Genomic DNA, 12,887 nt, shown 5'->3' on the forward strand with positions numbered 1-12,887 from the left:
CTGAGTGTAGCAAGAGGTGGCAGATATAAAGATGAAGTCCATATAAAACTTAGTGTGTAGTTGATAGGACATATACATTATTAAATATAATTCAAAGAAGAAAATAAGTTCCAAAATCCACAGGACACAGAGGGCATTATGCTGGGTACCTATGGGAGGGGGTACAGAGGTACAAAAGAAATATAAGATATAGTACTAAGCCCTCTAAGACACCACAATCTAATTAAAGATGTGAAATATTTTAAGGGCCCATATAATTTTAAAAAATGGTTAAACAAAAGCCATATGGTTATGTGCTTCCTTCTTCCCAACTCAACCTTGCCCTGCTCCTCACTAACTAAATCCATTCTGGAGCCTCCTTTCTATGATTAACAAACTGCCTCTCTCCTGACATTCTGCACTTAACATACTCAGGCTTCCCCAAAACCTATGAAATAGAAGCTAAATTATTCCCCAAGCCCTTCAAAGTCAGGAGTGAGGTAGACATTGTCCTTGATTGGAATGTCATTTACAAACTGTACAAGGCAGACTTTAATGCCTTCCTCACCGTTTGAACTGAAATACATTGAAACTCTTGAGAGTTAGTGGTGGGGACTAGAGATTAGATGTCCTGAAACTCAAGGATGGGGGTTGACACCGGGTGTTATGTGCAAAGCAATAGGAAGGTAAGGAAAATCAGAGAGAAAATACAGACAGAACACAGAAAAATGAGAGGAATCTTTAATATAGCCTTTGAAAGATGGACACAAAGCAGCTCAGACCCTGAGAACCCATTTATATCCCCCAGTGGCTCTACTTTGTTTTCAGTGTCTTGATATTAAACCACCATATATCAAATTAAACTGTTTTGTTAATTTTCTCAGAAGAGACACAAGAGAATATAGACCATCAACTCACCACATTCAGAAAAATCCTGTTTATTTTGAGCTTCACTAGTCAATGCCTATTCCTAATACTGATTTCTTCTACAATCCTGATCACTCCAACTAATCCACAGAGACTCTGACTTATCATCTTGACCTTACTCCAAATACTGCCACAATGCTAGGTAACTTGAGTATCATGTTGATAACTGTGATGGTTTTATGTCAAGTTGACTGAGCTAAGGGATGTCCAGATAGCTGGTAAAACATTATTTCTGGGGTGTCTATGAGAGTGTTTCCAGAAGAGATTAGCATTTGAATCAGTAGACTAAGTAAAGAAGGTCCATTCTCACCAATATGGTGGGCATCATCCAATCCTTTGAGGGCAGTGGAGAAAGGGTAAGTATGTGCACTCTCTCTCTCTCTTCTTGAACTGGGACATCCATCTTCTCGTGTTCACAGACATTGGAGCTCCTGATTCTCAGGCCTTTGGAATCTTGGAATTACACTAGCACCCCACTCCACACTCTCATATTCCCCCTTCCATTTTTTTTAATATTCTATTTATTTATTTGAGAGAGAGAATGAGAGAGACAGAGAGCACGAGAGGGGGGAGGGTCAGAGGGAGAAGCAGGCTTCCCGCTGAGCAGGAAGCCCGATGCGGGACTGGATTCCAGGATCCTGGGATCATGACCTGAGCCAAAGGCAGACGCTTAACCGACTGAGCCACCCAGGCTCCCCCCGCCTTCCCATTCTCAAGTCTTTGGACCCAGACTGAATTACACTATACACTTTCCTGTTTATCCAGCTTGCAGACAAGATATCATGAGATTTCTCTGCCTCAATAATTGTGTGAGCCAGTTCCCATAATAAGTCTCTTCTTATCTTGGTTCTGTCTCTCTGGAGAACCCTGACTAATCCATTAACCCATGCTACAATCTAACTGCTTAATTATTTGCTCTCCTTCATTCCCATCCACTTCATGGCCACATCCCATCACTGCCGTCACTGGAAACTGCTTTGATTTGATCCTTGACCTCCCTGAGCTATACTTTCCAGGACCCAATCCCTTAATGATAAATTCAGTGAACACATTTCAGCTCATGTGTTACTTGACCTTGCTATGGCATTGGGCCATCATTAGCCACCCTACTTCCTTGACACACTTTTGTCCCTAGGCTTCTCTGACACTGTGACTTCTTGGTCTTCTACCTCCTTCTTTGGCTGATTTTTCTGAGTCAACTTATAGCTTCCTTTTTCTGTTCTATGCCTATATGTGGATGCTCCTCAGGGTTCTTTCTTCTGTGCCTGGGAAGCGTGTGGAAAGAAAGGCTTGAAGCAGGCTACCTCACCCAATTCAACTACTATCTTTATGACAATGACTCCCCGAGTTTGTAGGCCAAATCCATATGTTTACTAGATATTTCTGCGCTGTGTCCTTTGGTAGCTCATACTCTATACATCCAAAGCCAAATTCATCTTACTCCCAAATCTATTTTCTCCCTTTCACTTACTCAAGTCAGAAGCATGGCATCCTTCTTAAATCTTCCCTCTCCCTTGCCTGTCACTTCCAACCCATCACTGACTCCCAGTCTATCTCCTGAGTGTCTTTGGACTGAAGCCCTGAAGGGGCTGCTTCCCCTTCCTGCTTCCCAGGTTTTCTGCCACCACTGTAGTTCACAGGAAGCCAAACATTATATCAAGTAGAATATATTTAATAGGAACAAATCTGAAGTTGATCTAATGTCCTTTATTTTTATTTAAGCAAATATATGCAGTAATATTAAAATAATAAGATTATATATTTAGATTTAAAATGTTTTCTTCTAAGGATATTGAAAAAATAATTGATATTTGGATTTAAAAATAACTATATTCTATTTGTGTGAACCACCTTCTAAAAGAAGATAGTCAAGCCCATTTTTTTTTAAAGTAGGCTCCACATCCAACATGGGGCTTGAACTCCTGACCCTTATGCTCTACCAAATGAGCCAATCAAGTACCTCAAGCACATTCTTAAATAGCACATGCTTAAATAGAGGCATAAGCTATACTTCCATCACACACATGCTATTGAATAAAGCTATTATACACTGCTAAAATGATAGACTGCTTTGGCAGAAGAGTGAAGCTATAATTCAAAAGCACTTAAGCCCTCTAAAACATTATATTATCACTAGTTCCTTAAAGAAATAATGCCAGGAGGGACAGGAGGCTCCAGCTCCTCAGCTCCTCAGACTGCAGGGCCCTGAGCAAATATGAACGCAAAATCACACATGGTCAGGACTAACAGGAAATTTCTTCCCTATTTTCCATTTTAACTTCCACGCATGACATAAAAAATAATTCTAAATATTTCTAAAATACCAATCATACTGGAAACCCAGAAGAATAGGCATATGAAAGAAAATAAGTTATTTGTAAAAAAAAAAAAAAAAAATCCTTTGAATTGTTTTACATAACAACTGAGATAACAAGACTTTTTCTTCATAGACTAGTCATGGCAATGAAGATTCAGTGTTGAATACATATCATCACTATCATATCTGATTCTTACAACTAATTCTAATAAGGAAACTGAGTTTGCTATTCCAACATAAAATGAGAAAACTGGGGCATGTGGAGTATTCTGCCTTTAGAATTACTAGGCAGGGTTTTGGCTTTCGGCTCCGGGAGGCAAAGGTGCAACTTTCTTCGGTCGTCCCGAATCCGGGTTCATCAGACACCAGCCACCTCTGCCATGCTGCCTGAGTTCAACCCCAACGAGATCAAAGTCATGTACCTGAGGTGCACCGGTGGTGAAGTCGGTGCCATGTCTGCCCTGGCCCTGAAGATGGGCCCACTGGGTCTGTCTCCAAAAAAGGTTGGTGATGACATCGCCAAGGCAACCGGTGATTGGAAGGGTCTAAGGATTACAGTGAAACTGACCATTGAGAACAGACAGGCCCAGATTGAAGTGGTACCTTTTGCCTCTGCCCTGATTATCAAAGCCCTCAAGGAACCACCAAGAGACAGAAATTAGCAGAAAAACATTAAGCACAGTAGAAATATCACTTTTGATGAGATTGTCAATATTGCCCGACAGATGCGACACCGATCTTTAGTGAGAGAACTCTCTGGAACCATTAAAGAAATCCTGGGGACTGCCCAGTCTGTGGGCTGCAGTGTTGATGGCTGCCACCCTCATGACATCACAGATGACATCAACAGTGGTGCGGTGGGATGCCCAGCGAGCTAACTACAAAGGAAACTATTTCAATAAAGGATCATTTGACAACCAAAAAAAAAAAAAAAAGAAAAGAATTACTAGGCAGGTTGATATACCTTTGTCCCATAGCTAGATAAGTACTAACTCTATCCAATATCAATTTAGTCCAATGAGCTCTGCACTGCCATTTGCTGCAGTTTTATGCATCTGACTAATTATGCCAGTTTGCATTCCAACAATTCCACCTGTCCTATGAAGCAGTTTCTACCAGAAGGCCTTGGGGAAGCACATACACAGCTCCAAAGAATACCTGCAAACTGCTTAACCACTGATTAGTGACGGCAAAGTGCACAGTTGCAGAGAACATATTGGTTTTACTATGAAGCCACCTGGGATTTAACAATAAATGCCAAGTGTAATTTGGATCTGGAAACGATAAAGTGTGTGACTACTCTAAGATGTGATCTGACAGCTCAGCTCTGTCTATCAACCTGTAGGATGCCTTCTAATGACCCCCCAAGAGCTAATTTATATTACCTGGTCCAAAGCCAAGTAATGTGCCTTTCAAGTATTGCCTCAATGAAAAGCAGTGACTTTAGGGGTACCTGGGTGGCTCAGTCATTAAGCGTCTGCCTTCGGCTCAGGTCATGATCCCAGGGTCCTGGGATTGAGCCCCGCATCGGGCTCCCTGCTCGGAAGGAAGCCTGTTTCTCCCTCTCCTACTCCCCCTGTTTGTGTTCCCTCTCTCACTGTGTCTTTCTCTGTCAAATAAATAAAATCTTTAAAAAAAAAAAAAGAAAAAAGAAAAGCAGTGACTTTAGCAAATAATTCAAACTGTTGCTTCTTTTCTTACACAAATCACTTTTACTCTGTTTATGACTTAAATAGTTCTTTTGTTCCAGACTTCTATAATCTTGACTTGATAATACCCATACAAAAACAGAGTACCACTCAGTCAAATTAAATTAATGCTGTGAGGACACTGCGAAGCCTGCCTGTGTCCAGGTGCCTAGAGCTCTCAATTTTCTTCTTATTTTTAGATAGGAATATTGATTTCAGAAACAATATCTGTGTCCATGGCTTAGGCCTGCCATTATATCACATTAAGTTATATGCCTTCCTCAAAACACCACCTTGTCAATGGTATTTCAAAAATGTCTGACATATGACACTGGCAAGTTCTAAGTGTTACATGACATTCTATGTTTGAATAATAGGACATAATTCACAATATGTGTCTTATTCATTTTCAAGTCAGTTCTGTTGAATGACAGGAAAAAGAGTATGTGTTTAAGATACTATTTTTTTTCCTTAAAACTCTCAGAGCCTACAATGGCAAGTGTCACTAAGTACCAGTTGTCTAGTAATGAGCACATAAGAGTTGATCAGTTCTAATGGTCTGCTCAGTAAAAACCGGCAAGTCACTAAAATGTTCATTTAACATATGTCTACCCCAAAAACCATTTACTTCAAACATCTTACCTCTATTTGATTTAGCTTGAAAGCAAAATTGGCACAGTATTATACAACACTGGAGATTAACTTCTAATAGGGTTGTTAGAGTACACATACGCATATGAATTGTTTGCCATTGTTTCAAAAAAGGAGAACTGAAGATTAAAAGAGAAATTGGCACAGATCTTTCAAATACTTAGAATGAGCCTGAAAATTAATTCTTGAAAGCCTTTTTCAATTTAGGTAAAAATAATGAAATAAGCATTTACAAAGAAAATAAAGAACACAAAGGACCATTAGCAAAAGCAGCACGAGCTTTGAGGGAATAAATGAGACCAAGTTGATAGCTTTTCAATGAAGTTATAACATTGATGAATAAAGAAATTAGATATCTTTCATGTTATGGATATATTTAAGAAAATACCAATTTTCTATTACTCAAGTGTTCTAACCACATAACCAATAGAATAATAATAAGCAATTCAGTGTTTTGACCAACAGGCAGCTACTTTGGTCAATGTAACCCTTCTGAAGTTTTGGCAAAGAAACACCTGTACTAGTAAGTTCCTAATTCAGTTAAACATTGCTCTCTCTGGTCTGGAAGTTACAACATACAGCATACTGAGATTTTTCTAATTCAAGTATTTAGGAAACTTATCTAATAGTCCTAAAAGCAGAATATATCAATGCATCCATTTAGTTTTAAGATACTTATATCACCTAACAAAAAAAATAGCCTAGGAAAATATAAATTACCTTTGGAAGACAGGTTTAGAGTGTGAAAAAAATATTTTCTACAATAATGAGAATGAGAAAATCTAGAAAGTATTAACAATACAGTTTTGGGAAATAGCAATAAACAATTTATTTATGGTAAATAAAATTAATGAAAATAAATCACTTCAGAAAAAAGCATTTGGCGGGCGCCTGAGTGGCTCAGTTGGTTGGGCGACTGCCTTCAGCTCAGGTCATGTTCCTGGAGTCCCGGGATTGAGTCCCATATCGGACTCCCTGCTGAGCAGGGAGTCTGCTTCTCCCTCTGACCCTCTTCCCTCTCGTGCTCTCTGTCTCTCATTCCCTCTCAAATAAATAAATAAAATCTTTAAAAAAAAAGAAAAAAGAAAAAAGCATTTGGCAAATGGTGAAAAGCTGAACACTTTTCCTCTAAGATCAGGAAGGATGCCCACTCTCACCACTTTTATTCAACATAGTATTGGAAAACCTAGCCAGAGCAATTAAGCAAGAAAAAGAAATAAAAGGCATCCAAATTGAAAAGGAAGAAGATAACATGGTATCTGCAAGATAGAAAATCAATATATAAAAATCTGTTGCTATTCTGTATATTGATAATGAACAATCAGAAAGACAAATTTTTAAAAACAATTCCATTTAAAATTGCATCAAAAAGAGTAAAATATGAAGGAATAAATTTGACCAAGGGAGGTGAAAGACCTGTGCACTAAAAACTATAAAACACTGATGGAAGAAATTGAAGAGAACGCAAATAAATGGAAAGATATTCCATGCTCAAGGATTAGAAAAATTAATGTATTTTTTAAAGATTGTATTTATATATTTGAGAGAGACAGAAAGTGAGAAACAGAGCATGAGTGGAGGGGGAGGGGCAGTGGGAGAGGGATAAGCAGACTCCCCACTGAGCAGGGAGCCCAGTGTGGGGCTCGATCCCAGGACCCCAGGATCATGACCTGAGCTGAAGGCAGATGCTTAACAGCCTAAGCCATCCAGGCACCCCTGGAAGAATTAATATTGTTAAAATGTACATACTGGGCGCCTGGGTGGCTCAGTTGGTTGAACGACTGCCTTCGGCTCAGGTCATGATCCTGGAGTCCCTGGATCGAGTCCTGCATCGGGCTCCCTGCTCAGCAGGGAGCCTGCTTCTCCCTCTGACCCTCTTCCCTCTCGTGCTCTCTATCTCTCATTCTCTCTCTCTCTCAAATAAATAAATAAAATCTTTAAAAAAAATAAAAATAAAAATAAAAATAAAATAAAATGTACATACTACCCAAAGCAATCTATAGATTCAATTCAATTCCTACCAAAATTCCAGGGGCATTTTTCATAGGAATAGAAAAAAATCCTAAAATTTGTATGTAACAACAAAAGACCCCTAATAGCCAAATAATTTTAAGAGAGAAGAACAAAACTGTAGGCATCATGCTCCTTGTTTTCCAACTATATTACAAAGCTATAGTAATCAAAATAGTATGGTGCTGGGATAAAAATAGACATAAAGATCAATGGAATAGAATACAGAGCTCAGAAATAAACCCACACATATATCATCAATTAGTTTATGACAAAGGACCTAATAACATATTATGGGGAACAGACAGTCTCTTTAATAAATGGTGTTGGGAAAACTGGGCAGAAAAAGAATAAAACCAGACCACTACCTTATACCATAAATAAAAATTAACTCAAAAATGTACTAAAGACTTAAATATAAGACCTGAAACAATAAAATTCCTAGAAGAAAACAACACTGGTAAACTCCTGAGACATCTTGGCAATGATTTTTTTTTTGGATTTGACACCAAATTATGGGCAACAAAAGCAAGTATCAATAAGCGGGACTACATCAGACTAACTTCTGCACAGCAAAGGAAACAATCAACTAAATGAAAAGGCAACCTATGGGATGGGAGAAAATACTTGCAAATCATATATCAGATAAAGGGTTAACATTCAAAATATATAAAGAACTCATAAAACTCAAACAATCTGATTTAAAAATAGGCAGAGGGGTACCTCTGAAACAAATAATACATTATATGTTTAAAAAAGAAGAAGAAGAAGAAGAAGAAGAAGAAGAAGATAGCAGGAAGGAAAGAATGAAGGGGGGGAATTGGAGGGGGAGACAAACCATGAGAGACTATGGACTCTGAGAAACAAACTGAGGGTTCTAGAGGGGAGGGGCGTGGGGGGATGGGTTAGCCTGGTGATGGGTATTAAAGAGGGCACATACTGCATGGAGCACTGGGTGTTATATGCAAACAGTGAATCATGGAACACTATATCAAAAACCAATGATGTAATGTATGGTGATTAACATAACATAATTAAAAAAAAACCTAAAAAAAAAAATAGGCAGAGGGTATGAGTAGACATTTTTCCAAAGAAGACATACAGATGGCCAACAGTACATGAAAAGGTGCTCAACATCATTAGTTATCAGAGAAATGCAAATCAAAACAATGAGATATCACTTTAAACCTGTTAGATTGGCTATTATCAAAAACACAAGAAATAACAAGTTTTGGCAAGGATATAGAGAAAAGGGAACTCTCACACACTGTTGGTAGGAATGTAAATTGCTGTAGCTACTACAGAAAAGAGTATTGAGGATCCTCAAAAAACTAAAAATAGAAATATCATATAATCTAGCAATTCCACTTCAAGGTATTTATTCAAAGAAAAAGAAAGCACTAACTCAAAAAGATATATGCACATCCATGTTCATTACAGTATTATTTACAATAGCTAAGATATGGAAGCAACCTAAGTGTCCATGGATGGACAAATGGATAAAGAAGATGCTGCATATATACACAATGGAATATTCTGTAGACTTAAAAAAGAGGGAATTTTGTCATCTCCCCCTACACACATGAAGAGGTCACGTGAGCACACAGCAAGATGGGTGGAAGCCACTCACAAGCCAAGGAAAGAAGCCTCACAATGAAACTCCTTGCCAGCACCTCAATCTTGGATTTCCCAGCCTCTAGAACTATGAGAAATAAAACTGTTGTTTAAGACCCTCAGTCTGTGGCATTTATTGTGGCAGCCTGAGCTGACTAAAACAGGACAGGTCAAAAATAAAACTCCAATTTTCAATCTAGATTCATGGGGAAAATGATGATGACTCTTAATTAACAGGAAGGAAAGGATTTAGTCTGAGGAGAGACCAATCTAAAGCCAGATAATTTAGATCAACTTTAGCTGTTCCTAACATATGCAAATCAAATGGGGCTATGTGTCTTATATATAATAAAAACAAATATAATTGAGTATAAAATGATAATGCATGGGTATGTCTCTCTGGGATGATCACACAATGATTTTACATTAGAAACAATAGGATTAGCAAAGCTATAAGAATGTAAAAAAAAATTATTTGAAACTCTCTGCTACTGGTTTATATTTGAGTGTTTCTATTTATTCTTCTCTAATGATGTTGGTAATAAGCTTTTCAAACAATCTTACTGCCAGGATTTGAAGTATTATATTCAAATTGCTTTGACTTTTATTATGTTTTTATTATGATATGCCAGTTGGCACATAATGAGAGGAAAAATAACTTAATACCCATTTAGACCAAAAAGGTTTTCCCATTACCTAACTTAAAATGATAAAACAATCATAGGAAGGTTTTTTTTAAAAAAGTAATCAGCCAGGTATTATTCTGATAATCACACCAAATCTTCAGGACTGATTTTTTTCTCTTACTGGATTTGTGTTGTTAAGATAGTTCTCAAATGATTGATGGAAGTCTACCCAGTAATGGGCCATGTCAAAGTTAGTCTCCTAGGACCAATTCACCCACACCTATGCACAAGCTGTAGTAATTTAGAATTAAGTATTTGGAACAAATACTTCTCTCTTGTTGACTTTCATTGATGTTTTATCAAAACCAACACCATCTTTTTTCCATTTAGTCTAATAAGGATATTTGTAGAGATAAGTTGAAACGTGGGTAAAATATTTTGCTCCTCCAAAAAAAGCTCAAAAAAACAAAAATTAGCATCATCACAATCAGCAACAGGTTGAAATAGTCTTTTTTTTTTTTTAAGTTAAAAGAAAAAGAAATAAAAGGCCAAACTCACTAGTAGGGATTTCATGATACATTCATGATTCAGCATAAATCAGTAAAAAGCCTTGAAGACAAGGAAACTGGTTTTCATTTCTGTTTCTTGGGGGGACTGACATAAAATAGACACTCCATAAATACTGGGTAAGGAAAGGAAAAAAAGTCATGGGGAAGAGAGGAAAAAAGAGCGGGAAAGAAGAAGGAAAGGGAGAAAGACAGAAACCACACTAAAGGCTTTAAATCCATGATTAGCTTGGTATCTTAGGTTCTCCAGAAAGCAGACACTGAGTCAAGGACTGAGTGCATCTAATTTATTTGGGAGGGGCAAGGACTCCCACACTGGATGGAGGGGTGGTACAGAAAGGGAAGGAAAAGCAAACAAGGATGTATTATTAAGGCAGCAAGCACTGTGGGCAATTGATGAGGATGAAAGGGAAGCTCTTGGAAACAGTGCAAAATGCATGCCTCCCATCTAAGGCACAAGATAGCTGGAGTGAATCTATCCCCACAGTCTTCAATAACTGGTTAGGGGCTACCCCCGTTACTTCTCAGGCACATTCGGCCTGCTGTGCAAACGTCTTGGATGTTGGAAGTCAGGCTGGCATGAGCAGAAAGGGTAAAGGGATCCAGGGATATGAATGAAGAACTGACAGCACTGCTACACTCAGCAACGAAAGAAAAATTTCCATTAAGTTATGTCCAAAAACAAAGAAAGAAGCTAGGTTGGAATATATAAACTTGGCATGTTCTGATGCATCAATTAACAGATTTTAGGCTTTTATATTAGAAGAATCTGTTTTACAGTGGTAGAAATCAGTCTAAGGCAAATTTAAGGAGAGATACAGCATGATAACAAACCAAACCAATCAAACAAACAAACAAAAAAACTGTATCAATTCTCACCAATATCAAACTTCCTTAGAGACAGTCACTTGCCTGACTCAATTATCCTGAAGGAAATGAGTATGAAAAACAGACAAGACAGAAAGCTTAGTTATATGTCCCCGGGAGAGGCCTGGAGAGGCAAGATTCCCTTAGCTAGGAATTGGTAAGTAAAACAAAAGCAACCTTCAGCAGCATCCTCTTTCGAGGAATGGCTAATCAAGGTGATTGTAAAGAAATCTATGAAAATATTCTCCTGGCACTTATTAAGTAAAAATACGTTCTTATTAACTCTTTATACAAGCCACATGAGTATGCTGTTGCTGTTAAAGCTGTATTTTCTGCTAACTAAAAGGTACACTTTTTTCATTTCTGACTACTTGCAATCATTTCTAACCCCAGTTAATAAAATTACCTTCAGGCGAAGTTTAACTTATGATTCACTAAGCATTCAGCAAATGCCTTTATGAACAAAGCACAGGACTAAGCTTTGTGACACGAAGAAGAAATCACAGTGATTGCTCTCAAGAAATTTATGACCTAGAAAGATATGACGGGTGTATAGAAAAATTAAGATTGCTAAGTGCCACCACGGAAAATAAGCTATGGAAAGTCAGAGAGGGGATAGTTAATTTCATGTGAGGTAAGCTAAGACCTCATGGGTCAGGTGGCATTTGAACAAAGCCTTAAACCACTTCCAGGATTTGGACGTGTGGAGAGGGATAATAGCATTCCATGGGTACAGAACAGCACAAAGACATGGTGGCAAAATAACCTGAATGATTTACAGATACGAACATAGAGTTCGATGTGGCTAGAGCATGGAATGTATACAAGGGAAAGGAAATTAGAGTCAGAAACAGATTTGTAAAAGGTAGTGAAGGTCCCAGAGCTGCACTATTAGGGTAGCCATTAGCCACATGTGACATTGAACTCTTGAAATGTAGCTAGAAACATATTTCAAAGACTTAATAGAAAAACAATATAAAATATTAATAATTTTTATATTGATGATATGTTGGAATAATATTTTAATATATTGGGTTAAAATATATTTCTTTTCACTTTTTTAATATGGCTATGACAACATTTTAATTTACACATGTGGTGCAAATTGTCTTCTATTCTAAAACAATAGCTAGAATGTTTATGCTTTTTCTATAAGAAGTTGGGGGCCTTAGGGTTAAGAGTGAATGAGTGACACAATTAGGTATCTGCTTTAAGATGATTAATCTTGATTTAAAGGGGAGAGAGTAGAGAAGAAGATAGAAAAACATACAAGATGTAATGAGGTCAGTGGCAGTGGGTGTGCAGAAAAGGAGATATATGTGGGGCGCCTGGGTGGCTCAGTCGTTAAGCATCTGCCTTCGGCTCAGGTCATGATCCCGGGATCCTGGGATCGAGCCCCGCATCGGGCTCCCTGCTTGGTGGGAAGCCTGCCTCTCCCTCTCCCACCCCACCCCCGCTTGTGTTCCCTCTCTCACTGTCTCTCTCTGTCAAATAAATAAATAAAATCTTTAAAAAATAAAAAAAAGGAGATGGATGTAAGTGATGTTGGGGAGGTAGAATTGTCAGTATTTGGCAGGAAATCAGAAGCCATGTATAGGAAAGCACAGAAATCAAGCACAATGCCAAGTTAGTGGAAGAAGTG

The 12,887-nt window shown here is 38.0% G+C and overlaps 1 pseudogene; it reads left to right on the forward strand.

Annotated features, from left to right (window-relative positions):
• Nucleotides 1-3,639: 3,639 nt before the first annotated feature.
• LOC118357149 lies at nucleotides 3,640-4,101 on the forward strand (annotated as a pseudogene).
• The last annotated feature ends 8,786 nt before the right edge of the window (nucleotides 4,102-12,887 follow it).

Source organism: Zalophus californianus, chromosome 7, assembly GCF_009762305.2.
Source record: "Zalophus californianus isolate mZalCal1 chromosome 7, mZalCal1.pri.v2, whole genome shotgun sequence".
In the NCBI taxonomy this organism is placed as follows: domain Eukaryota; kingdom Metazoa; phylum Chordata; class Mammalia; order Carnivora; family Otariidae; genus Zalophus; species Zalophus californianus.